Source organism: Cervus canadensis, chromosome 26 (genome assembly GCF_019320065.1).
Source record: "Cervus canadensis isolate Bull #8, Minnesota chromosome 26, ASM1932006v1, whole genome shotgun sequence".
Taxonomy (NCBI): domain Eukaryota; kingdom Metazoa; phylum Chordata; class Mammalia; order Artiodactyla; family Cervidae; genus Cervus; species Cervus canadensis.
In genome coordinates, this window is record NC_057411.1 from 23730178 (window position 1) to 23742373 (window position 12196).

The 12196-nt window shown below is 40.9% G+C and overlaps 1 protein-coding gene across 5 annotated transcripts in view; it reads left to right on the plus strand.

The window, feature by feature from the left end:
* The window catches only part of SLC4A4 (solute carrier family 4 member 4), a 351440-nt gene that overhangs the window by 183234 nt on the left and 156010 nt on the right, over positions 1-12196 (plus strand). The gene's annotated exons all lie outside the window — the stretch shown is intronic.

Below are 12196 nucleotides of genomic sequence, written 5' to 3' on the forward strand. Positions count from 1 at the left end.
TTATAATGGACTAAAGTATATGCTGACTCCTGAAGTTATTAATAGAAAGAATCAAGGTGGGAAAAGAACAAAAACTTAGAAATTCTGTTGTATTTTGGAGTTCTGGGGGCTTGGAGGAGATTTTAAGAGACACAGATTTCAAAAAACTTTGACCATCTGCTTTAATTATAAAATAGAGGTTTTTTCCCCCAACAAGAAGAGCTTGAGACTTGTGAACATTCACACTTGTTTGCAAATGGCAGTATGTGGAATATGTTCACAATCAAACTCTTCTTCTCATCACCAAATCTGGCCATTTTCCTGACCTTGCTGTCTATTACCATCTTTCTCCCTTCTTTCAGGATTGGAACCTTAAAGTCATCTTTGATTATGCGTTCTCTCTTCCCTTCTACCTGCAGTGGGAAGGGAAGAGATTAATTTAACAGATTGACTGAGTCTGTTAAATGATACCTGTCATGTTGCTTGCGTCTGTCTTCTTTCTGGTCTTATCGCCATTGCTTTTGTTCAGATTCTTATTTTCTCTTGCTTGTCCTGTTATCTGGGGTCACTGCTTATAACTGGGTACAGGGAAATGTGTCCTAAACTCTGTCTTCCAATTAATCTTATCATTTCTGGCTGACATCCTCATGTAGAAATGGTCAGTGGCACGTCAATGCATTTCAGATCATGTCCAGCCCCGCTGGGCCTGGCATTCAAGCCCATTGGACAGTGCCCTGAAGTTGAGGAAGCAACATCTTAGGCTGCTGCATTTCCCTTCATCTGCATTAGATTTCAGAAGCTGCTTATCATTTCTTGAATTTGCCGAGTTCTTCCCTCTCTTTTTGTCTTTGTCCTGAACATTCTCTCGACTTGGAATACTCTGCTTCCTCCTGAGACTGTCTGTCTGCTGGTTGTTCAAGGTCCACATTCTCCTTGCAGCCTTTCCAAGCCGAGATACCCTCTGTTGACCTTGAACTCTGCAGGCACCTTTTTTTGTACCACCTCCTATGACCTTGTCTCATTCAGTTTTGTATTGTTGTGTGGGGGTGCATCTTACTTACTGGAGTGTGTGGTCTACAATAGAGGTAGGACCCATATCCTTAAGCAGAACCCATATCGAATTGATTTAGGTATCGTCTATTGCAGGGATGAATAGTTAAGGCTCATGGACCAAATCTGATATACTGCATGGTTTTGTGAATAAAGTTTTATTAAAACACAGCCACGCTCTTTAGTTTGTGTACTGTCTATGGCTGTTTTCATGCTTCAGTGATAGAGTTCAATAGTTGCAACAGAGATTGTATGGCCTATAAAGCCTAAAATATTTACTATGTTCCCCTTTACAGAAAAAGTTTTCTGACCAATCACACTACAGAACTGACTCTCAAAATGGGGACTGGGGACCCCTGGGTACCCCTGAGACTCCTTCAAAGAGTTTGAAAGGCCTTTGGATTTTCTCTGTGTCATTTTCAACCAAAACAATATGTCTCAAAAGATTGAACACAGAATCAGACAAGAGAATCTAGATGTAGAGTAAATGATACATTGAAGAGATGTGTAAAAATGTGAAAGAATGCCATTCTTTTGTTTTGTAAAATGCAGTTATTTTTCATAAAATACATTACTTATGGCAACTTGTAGTTGGGTTTATTATGTTATTGTAAATTAAAAAACAGAAAATTTAAAAACCCACTGAAATGTTGTGAAGTAATTAGCCTCCAACTAATAAAAATAAATGAAAAAAAAAAACAACCTTAGTTTTAATTCCTGACATGGTTAAGACTGTTATCTTAATTTTAGGGCCTTCCTACCCTTCTTTCTTTGCTGCTTTCAGGACAACTAATAATTAAGATGGGCTGGATTTTGCTACAGTGACAACTAACCCCAAATGTCTCTCAGTTAACACCATAGAGGTTTCTTTCTCACACTATTACCTGTTTAATATGGGACTCCAGAGAGCTGTGTTCATCATCCTTAGATGATGATCGTGGCCCATGATCCAGATCTAGATCATGATGCAGGCCAACAGTAGCCTTATCTCAGTTCATGCTTCCACAATCACTGTAGCATGAGGAAGAGTTATGGTGACTCATGGGTTGCCTCAATAACTTGTGTCCAGCAATGACGTGTTACTTTCACTCATATTTCATCCACCAAAGTGAGTCATATGTCCACACCTAATTTCAAAGAATTGTTATCCTACCATGTGCCTAGAGGGTGGAGATTAGGAAATCTTTGGTGAATAGCACCAATGACTCCCACCCAGTTGTAACAGAAATCGTGGGCTTGACTTTGGAGTGTGTCCTTTTGGGCAATGCTGAGAACTATGTAAAGCTATGCAAGTCCAGTGTGAAGAAAATATTCACCTCCTGCATACCCTCGTAGATGGAGGAAGAGAGCTTTTCTCATAGTGAGAAAGGACTGGGGTTGCCAGTTCAAGGCCTCCCAAAGAACTGCTGAGGCTGTGGTTTTACGGGAGACTTCTGAGATAGAAGGGATTCATTCAAAACTGATGGAGAATGTTTCATGCAGATACAGAGTAAACCGCTTTTATGAGACCAAACAATGCCTGAATTTAATTCTTGGAGACCACTGAAGATCTAACTACTTGAATTAGTGTGTCTGTCTACATGTGAGCGAGAGAGACTGGAGGAAAAGCAAATGTAATATTCTAGCTGCAGATATCAATTCCAAAGTTAATAATGAAATTTCTTCTTGGCAGCAAGCAGGAGAATTTTACTTTGATGAAAATCACTGGCAGAATCTTCAGAAATAATGGCCTTCTTTCTGTGGTAAACTGAATGCTTATGGTGTTTAGCATTGTCCTGCTAATTTGGATCCCAACTGTTTTCCTCTTACTGTGTCCCCCATCTCAGGAGCCTCTCATCCTTCCCTTGTCAGGTCAGAAGCCCCTGTCGTATCATCCTCCTCCTTGTTCTTCATCTCCTTCTGCTATTTTCCTTCCTAGTCATTCCTGCCTTTCCCTAACTCTCCATGACAACATCTCTACTTTGGATCTGTATTATCTCTTGCATGAATTATTTTAATATCCTCCTCTTTTCCCAGCCTTCATTCTTACTCCTTGAAATCCATCTTTCACAACTGCCAGAAGGACCTATCTAAGTCACAGATGCAAACGTATCACTCCCTTTGCTCAAAAACTTTAGTGCCCCCTCGCTGTCTTTTCAAGCCCAAGCTTCGTAGCCTTGCCGATGTTGAGAAGGTCAAGTTCTCTAAACTATGAGATGATGCTCCTTGCATTGGTCTCTTCTTAACTCTTCTTAATCATCTCTTGACATTTCCATTTTAATACTACAAGCTCCAGTAATATTTGGGGTCCTCATTTACTTAGGTTCCAGAACTTTCAATCTCTGTATCCCTTATTCATGCTGTTGCGACTTCTCCCATGCGACTGAATACATTTAATTAATCCTTGAAGTTCTTATTTCCTCTAGGAGACTCTTTTTTCATTTCTTTCCTTTCCTTCCCTCCCACCCATGTGCCTCTCCTTCATTTCTACGCTCATTCTCCCAGCCATTACTTTATCACCACACCATAGTACAAATATGCTTCCTTCATGGTTGGCAGAGTGCTCAAAGAAACTGAACCACGTCTCACTCATCTTTGAATCTCTTCTGCAAAGCAGAGTGCAGCACACTTAGTAGATGTTTAGTAAATGTTGGACTGGACTCATCTACCGACCTCTTGTTGTGGGTACATTAACTGCAAATCATATGCTATCAGTCACACTTGTATCTCCTTTGCCCCATTAGATTTGTATGGACAAGATGGGCTCTCATCATCTTTAAGAGCTTAGTCAATCTGAAAACAAATAAGAAAGGGCATAGAATTACTGTACCATCTACTTAACTAGAATGTACAGAATCTATTTACCTGAGGCAAACCTTCTCTTTTTTCCATTTTAGTTTTTGACTGTTGGGTAGTCTTTTCAAATTCATCTACATTTCCTTATTTGTGTGACTTAGTTTTAACTTTTTTTTCTTTTGGTGAGGGGTGCTGATGGTATGTGGGCTTTGTCTAGAACATAAATGGGGATTCTTATTACCGAAATTGGTTCTTTTGGGAAAAAACTGTGGTTCGCTTCTAACTCAGTGGCTCAGTATAATACCCAACACACAACACTTTGTGGATCATTTGTTGATTAATTGAACACTTAACCTGAAAATGGGGGAAGAGACCGAAACGAGAGATAATGTGCAAATCCAGAGTGAGAATGACTGTTTTGAATGTGTTGGATCATAGTCTTCATAGCATCCCCAGCTCACCAGCTTCACTGGCATGGGAAGGGCCGCTGCCTCTTTGTGACTGCTAATAGTAGTAGAATTTGGGAATTCGATTCCTTGGCAAAGGCATCCATTTCTGTCTGACTACATCATTCTATCCGTGGTTGAGATACCAGTACCAAAGTAACTAGAACTATTACCGGCTATCAGTTATTCAGTCACATGCCATCCCCATCAAATATTCTATGATGTAAGCATCCTTAAGCCTTGTTATAGATGAAATTGCTGAGGCTCAGTGAGGTCAGAGCTTCCATGGTGGCTCAGCTGATAAAGAATCTGCCTGTGATGCAGGAGACCTGGGTTCAATCCCTGGTTCAGGAAGATCCTCTGGAGAAGGGAATGGCAACCCACTCTAGTATTTTTGCCTGGAGAATCCTGTGGACAGAGGAGCCTGGTGGGCTACAGTCCATGGGGTCGCAGAGTCAGACACGACTGAGGTTACATACTTATGCTGATATAGTGCTTTAGGGCTGTTCACAACTGCTACAGCTCTTTTTTTCTCTGGGCATGTATGAATGCTGTCTTCCTCACCCACGTGAAGTTAGGTGTGACCACATGATTTGCTTCGGTCAATGGAGCATGAGCAGAAGTGATGGGTATCATTTCCAGGGAAAGCTGTGAGAGTTAGCACATGTCTTACGAGTTTCTTTTCTCTCAGACAAGCAGTGTGTCTTGTGAGGACTGCTCTGTGCATTTAGGTCCTGGCCTAAGGGCAGAGATGTAGATCAGAAACCCCAGAAAATCCATGTGGACATTATTATTATAAGGGAGAAATAAATGACCTTTGTTTTTAGCATTGAGAATCTGAGGTTGTTCTTTTGCCCTGACCTTGCCTGTCTGGCGGGGAGTGTTTGAGATCACATGGTAAGTGGGGGACCAGGGTTTGAACTCAGGTGTGTGGACTCCGGATGACATAGTTCTTTTCTATTTCCTTCTCTGCTTGTCATTTTCTGTGCCCTCAGATCTCTCTGCTTTTAGCCACGGATAGTGCTCTTGTCTGCTAATAAGAGATGTGGACACTGATGACTCGGTTTTGTTGTTTCAGATCAGAAAATGAAATTCCTGGTGTTTCTCAATGAGGGGCAACAAGGCAGCATTCAAAAGTATAATTTTCTGGGATGGTTCTATTTTCTCAGGCCCATTCTTATCAACTCCAGGAAGCAGCTGGAACACACAGACTGTTATGGGCCATGATCAGCTTTTACCTCAAAAAAGAGCCATACACTATGATGGGTTCTTCAAGTAGTAACCATGGTTACAAATCAAAGAACAGTCTCGTTAGGTGTATATAGTGGAGAGACTAATATCAGCATCCTTTTTGAGGAGAAAGAGCAGGAGAAATCCAATTATAATGACAAAATTTTCCCTTAATAAAAATCTTCCTTTAAAAATCGATTCTTGTAACATGTTCCTAAGCTGGGGTCTGGATTTTAGGAATTGCTGTGTCAAGATTGAATCATTTCCCCAGTTTCCAAAAGACATCTTTGAATAGTTTCTGTGTTTCTATGGAAGTGCCTCAAGCCTATAAGAAAGTGGTATATCCTTTTAACCGTCTAGAGGCTTAAGCTGTGTAGGTTGTTATGATAATGTGTAGTAATTTCGGTGATAGCTGTGACTATTGTCTTTGTAAGAATGATTGTTATCATCTTGGATTGGGAGTGTCCCATCCCCTTTGGTACTTCACTGGTAGCTCAGATGGTAAAGAATCCGTCTGCAGTGCAGGAGACTCGGATTCGACCCTTGGATTGGGAAGATCCCCTGGAGAAGGGAATGGCAACCCATTCCAGTAGTCTTGCCTGGAGAATTCCATGGACAGAGGCTACAGAAAATGGGGTTGCAAAGAGTCAGACATGACTGAGCAACTAACACTTCCCCTTTAGTGGTGATACTTTTGTTATGTTCAGTTGCAGTGATACAGTTTGGGGGTGTTATATTAAATTTTTTTCAAATGATCAGTTCACTCATTCACTTAAATAGTTTTAAGTACCTCTCTTGGCTGGTGCTCACCTAGTCCTGGGAAAATACACTGAATGAGGCAGACACCTACTTCACAGACCTACTCACTAGACCTGCTTTTGCCAAGGGGAGAGCGATGTTGGTGCTAAGCTGGTTCTCTTGAATAGAGTTGGAAATGCTTGTGGAGAAGGGTGGATCATATCTGAAGGCAGAGAATGAGAACCTAGAGATCTTTGGGGACATGATCAGATAATGAGGAATCTTCCTCGGCCATCAGGGTATGGATGAAAGGAATCAGAGAAAGGGCATTGTAGTTGTTTCATGAGATGGGCTTAATCCAAACACCTAGAGGAAGGTAGACTTTGCTGCTTCAAAGAACAGAACCAGAAACAGTTTAGGGAATAAGATATTACTTGGACTCCTGGGAGAGATTGAAAGCAAAAGGAAAAGGAAGCAGTAGAGGATGAGATGTTTAGATAGCATCACCAACCCAATATGAATGGGTCGGATGTGAATTTGAGCAAACTCCAGGAGATAGTGAAGGACAGAGGAGCCTGGGTTGCTACAATTTATGGGGTTGCAAAGAGTAGGACATGACTTAGCGACTGAACAACAAGAATGTTTTAGATTGTTGTTTTAGGATTTGAGTGTAGTTTTTATCTTCATGATTCAATGATTCATGAAAGTCAGTGATTTTTAAGAAGGACTGATAACTTGATTCAGGTTCAGTCCCTGTTGACAAGGATAGAGGTCCATCCCTCTTATATGAGGATACACAGTTTTCTTACTAAGGGCCTTCGTTTACCAGCTTCTTGGGAGGGAATGAAGACTGCAGGGATCAACTTCGCAGTGTTAGGAAATAAAGGATAAAGCAAGGGCTCTACCCTTATGAAAATGCTTAGTTAAGTCTGGGGGCATGTGTGACTGTACATTATCTCTAGGAAGTTCTGTGTGTTTAAATGAAATCCAGCTGTTTCTTAGCATGTGTGTGCTTTGATTGGCACATACTGTCTCTTGGTCCGTCCAGATGCTACTACTAACCTGGGAAATCAGGTGTTTTACTGAATGTAAGAATGAGTTTGTTACAATAGAATAGATCGCTTCATTAAGTGCCAAGTTCCTGGTCATCAAAAGTATATAAACAGACCTTAGAATAGTAGCTATGTGTTGTTACAGGAGAAAAAAAAGACATGGAAGACATATCTCCAAAATGTGGGAGAGAAGTCGGTTTATGTTCTCCGTGTCCTTTATCTCTGTGATTTCTCTGAGTTGCATCTCTGATAACATAGCCACAGTGTATCTATCCTGTGGGGCATTTAACCTTCTTGTGCTCTCTGTATTATTTCCCTGTAAGAGACATGTATAACAGTGAGAAACTTCCACTAGTACTCCGTTGGAGGAATTTCTGAAGCTAACTTTTTGATACTGATTCAAGTTATTACTGACATGAGTTTTTTTTTTTTTTTCCTCATCCTCTGCTTTTTTCTCCTTTTCATCTTGGTTCAGCAGAAAGTAGATTTTCTAGTAGGTACCTTTGCTCTCTGATTTAAGCAATCTTTAAACATCTTAACTAGACCCAGTGAAGTATTAGAGTCTCTGCATCTTTTTTGTTGTTGGTCAAGGCTTCATATAACAACGGAAGTGGCTTAGCACAGCACACAGTACAGCAAGGCTTCATATATTTTATCACTGTCTGTTTTCCTACCCAAATCACCCTCCATACCACTTCAGGAAGAAACAGAGAAAGGCATTTATTACCCTCAATTCAGAATGACAGGTGCTAGATGGAACCTGTGGTTCCAAGGAGACCAAGGCGTCCTTTGAACACATTAGTGATTACCTAAAGAACTTCCCTTGGACTGCAAGGAGATCCAACCAGCCCATCCTAAAGGAGATCAGTCCTGGGTGTTCATTGGAAGGGCTGATGCTGAGGCTGAAATTCCAATACTTTGGCCACCTCATGCGAAGAGTTGGCTCATTGGGAAAGACCCTGATGCTGGGAGGGATTGGGGGCAGGAGGAGAAGGGGATGACAGAGGATGAGATGGCTGGATGGCATCACCAACTTGATGGGCATGAGTTTGAGTAAACTCCGGGAGTTGCTGATGGACCGGGAGGCCTGGCGTGCTGCGATTCATGGGGTCGCAAAGAGTCGGACACGGCTGAGCGACTGAACTGAACTGAACTGAAAGAACTTCCTTTCAGCATGATGGAACATGGCTAAATAAGTTAGGTACATGTTGCATAAGTTTCTCAAGTAAATAATTACTAATGGCGTCTGTGCTCAGGGAGACATTGTAACACTTTTGCTAGAAGTGACCTAACTTTGGTTTACCAGAAGTCACTGCATACCTTCTATGTGATGAGTGACACCTATGTTTGGGCCTCAGTCCTCATCTCTTGAACCAACTCAGATGCTTTTAACCTCCAGCTACAACCTCTCAGTTCTCTGGACTCACCTCCTTAGGCTGGAAAATGACAAATAGTAGGGTCCTAATCCTGGCAATTGTAGTTCATGTTCTAAGGATCTTGATTTCATAGGGAATTTATGCTTATGGTTATAGGCCAAAAGGAAAGAGAAGAAACTAACATTTATTGAACATCTGTGTAGGACACTTGCTCATGCATTTCCTTGCTTAATCCTTTTTTTAATGGGAGGATAATCGCTTTACAATGTTGTGTTAGTTTTCTGCTGTACGCTTAATCCTTATAGCAATTCTATAGGGGATTATTATTTCATTTTATAATCTTTTCTTACTCTGCCTTTGACTTCTTTCCATCATGTCAGGCTGATACAAGTTATTCCTTGGATTCCTTTTATATTTCTCCTCATGGACCCATTAGGTTTATCTGAGCGAGATGAGGTGTGAGTTACCACTCTGTACACCTCACCCACCAGCCAGAAAAATCATGACCAAGGCAGTCCCTGTCACACAGGTCTGTGTCAAGGAGTTGAAGACTCTCAGCCTTGGGATTTCTTAGAACAAGATGACTAGATGACATTTAGGAGTGAAACAGTATCAACTGGGCATTCAGTTCAACTTGCGCTTTCCAATACGAAGGAAATCCTAAGCCTGTGTTAGTTCTGACCAGAATTCCCCAGAGTAACCCTGGGATCGCGTGAGGCCTCAAAGCTATTTCATCATTTGGAACCTAGATGTCACTTTGGCTAAATTGTATGCTAAACCTCTCCAAGGCAGAGAAAATGAGTATACGAGCCAGCATACACTGGGAAGGTTGTTGGCTTGGACCTGTTACCAAATTCAAGTTAATATTGCTTGTTGCACGACAGACTGATAAATTGAGAGACAAGGAACTGGGGCAAGGGAAGGCAACTTTATTCAGAAAACCAGCTGACCAAGAAGATGGCAGACTACTCTTCCAAAGAATCATCTTGTGTGCTAAGTCACTGCAGTCACGTCTGACCCTGTGCGACCCCATGGACTACAGCCCACCAGGCTCCTCTGTCCCTGGGATTCTCCAGGCAAGAATACTAGAGTGGGTTGCCTTTTCCTTCTCTCGGGGATCTTCCCAACCCAGGGATTGAGCCTGCATCTCCTAGGTCTCTTGCATTGACAGGCAGGTTCTTTACCATTAGCGCCACCTGAAAAACCTGAGTTAGAATTCAGGCTTCTTTTATACTAAAGGGGGAGAGGGTGTGGCAGGTCTTTTGCCCACCAGACCCTGGATGGAATGTGATTAATCTTTTGTTCTTAAACAGCTATCCATGGAGGATCTGGTCATGATGTCCCTATAAACCTTCAACAAGACAAATGTTATTTTCTGTTCTGTAAATTTTATCTCTATATTACGTTTCTGAAGGTCCAGCCTGGGAGGCAGAACTTTGCTATTGCTATTATGTATATTTCAGGATATAGGTAGCATTCTTTTACTGTTTGGCTAGGCAAAGGTGCAGAGCCAGCATGACTAAGCACAAACAACAGAGCGTGCACGGCTAGAGCTGAAGGAACAGATCCAATATGGAGTCAGGTTTGTTCTCCTCTGTTACACCCTGTGCCTTTGTTCTCACGCAGACACTCGGAGCCGTGTATGTGATAGTGGCATAATGGGCCCAAAGGTCCTTGTTCCCTTCTTTCCTGGAGGCTGCTCGCTGACTTGAGTATGACCTGTGATCACCAATTGCCCAATGTGTATCAACTAGTTGGATGTGTATCAGCAAGGCCATGAGGAGTTACCGCACAAGGCTTTTCTCCAGGTCACGTTTTGTGAGCCATAAATCAAGAGTGGTTAGGAGGAGCTGTGTTTGTAGCTGGAGGCCCAGAGAATGTGTCTGTTACTCTTTTAAAGTTTTATATCTGTATCTATGTCTATATATAATACTAATAAACTATATCTATATAAACATTGATATTGACATCCATATCTATATATTTGTTTGTCTGCAGATGTAGGACTGTGTTAAATGGCTTGCTTTTCTGCTCATACTCTTTTTCTTCCTTCATAGACATTTTGGATATAAGGCCTTTTGTTGACTAAAGCTATTGATATGAATCTTTGATAATTCAGATAGAGCCTCCAGGAAAAATTTCCCTTGTTATCATTTTAAAAATAATGTAAATATCACTTGATGGAGCATCTTAAAGCTACTTAAAAATGGGTTTGGGGACTTCCCTGGTGGTCCAGAGGTTAAGACTCTGTGCTTCCAATGCAGAGGGTTGCAGGTTTAATCTCTGGTCAGGGCACTAACTTGCGACATGGCCAAAAAATAAAGAAAAAAAATGATTTTAAACTCTTCTAAAAAAATTGATTTTAAACTCTTCATGATCTCCATGTTTATATTAGAAATTTGATTTAATTAGAACTTCCAAGATTGTCTACTAATCAATAGACAACTTAATCTCAGGTATTTCAAAATAATAAAAGTAGATTTAATTAACACTATCATATGATGCATAACCATATGTATTAAGATTTTTTATTAAAGTATTATATGTAAATAATCATGAAATTGAAGTAAACAGAGGACTTCTAATGAGAAACAAGCGCCTTTGTATTATCTTCCCTATTTCCAGACCTTGCCCTTGTAGCAATCACTTTTAATGCTTTTAATTGTTTCTATTATTTTCTTTTGGCTTTGTCATGGTTATCTTCTTATCTTTATATCATAAGTTTATCCTGCTATCTCTGATTTATCAATCTTAGATATTTCCTATTAATTATTATATTTTCAAAAGATCTTGGGCTTCCCAGGTGGCTCAATGGTAAAGAATCCTCTTGCCAGTTCAGGAGAAGCAAGAGGTATGAGTGTGATCCCTGGGTCAGGATGATCCCTTGAAGAAAGGAATGGCAACCCAGTCCATAATTCTTGCCTGGAAAGTTCCATGGACAGAGGAGCCTGGCAGGCTACAGTCCTTGGGGTTGCCGAGAGTCAGACACAACTGAGCGACTAAGCAGCCGTTTGTCAGTAAAGGATGGTGGTTTCCTGCTCTTCCCTGGCCCTCTCCTCGCCACTTTTACTTCGGGATTTCTGTCATTGGTGCTTTATTTATTGTCAATATGTGAAGGTCACTCAGGCATGTCTGACTCTTTGTGAATCTATGGACTGTAGCCTGCCAGGCAACTCCGTCCTTGGGATTTTCCAGGCAAGAATACTGGAGTGGGTTGCCATTCCCTTCTGCAGAGGATCTTCCCGACCCAGATATCAAACCGGGTCTCCTGCATTGCAGGCAGACTCTTTACCATCTGAGCCACCAGGGAAGCCCCTTTCTTGTCAGTATTGGTTAGATTTACATCCTTGACTTTATCTATCAGTTGTCTTTTTCTGTCAGTTGATGTTAAAGTCAGAAATTCATAAATAGTGTTTACATTATTATGACAATAGGAATATAGTTTAAAGCTATGACATAGTTTATAATTACATCTTCTTTCTTGTACAGTTTTTTTTTAACCTGTAGTTTTAAATTGTATATTTATTGTATATTTAAATTGTATATTTTC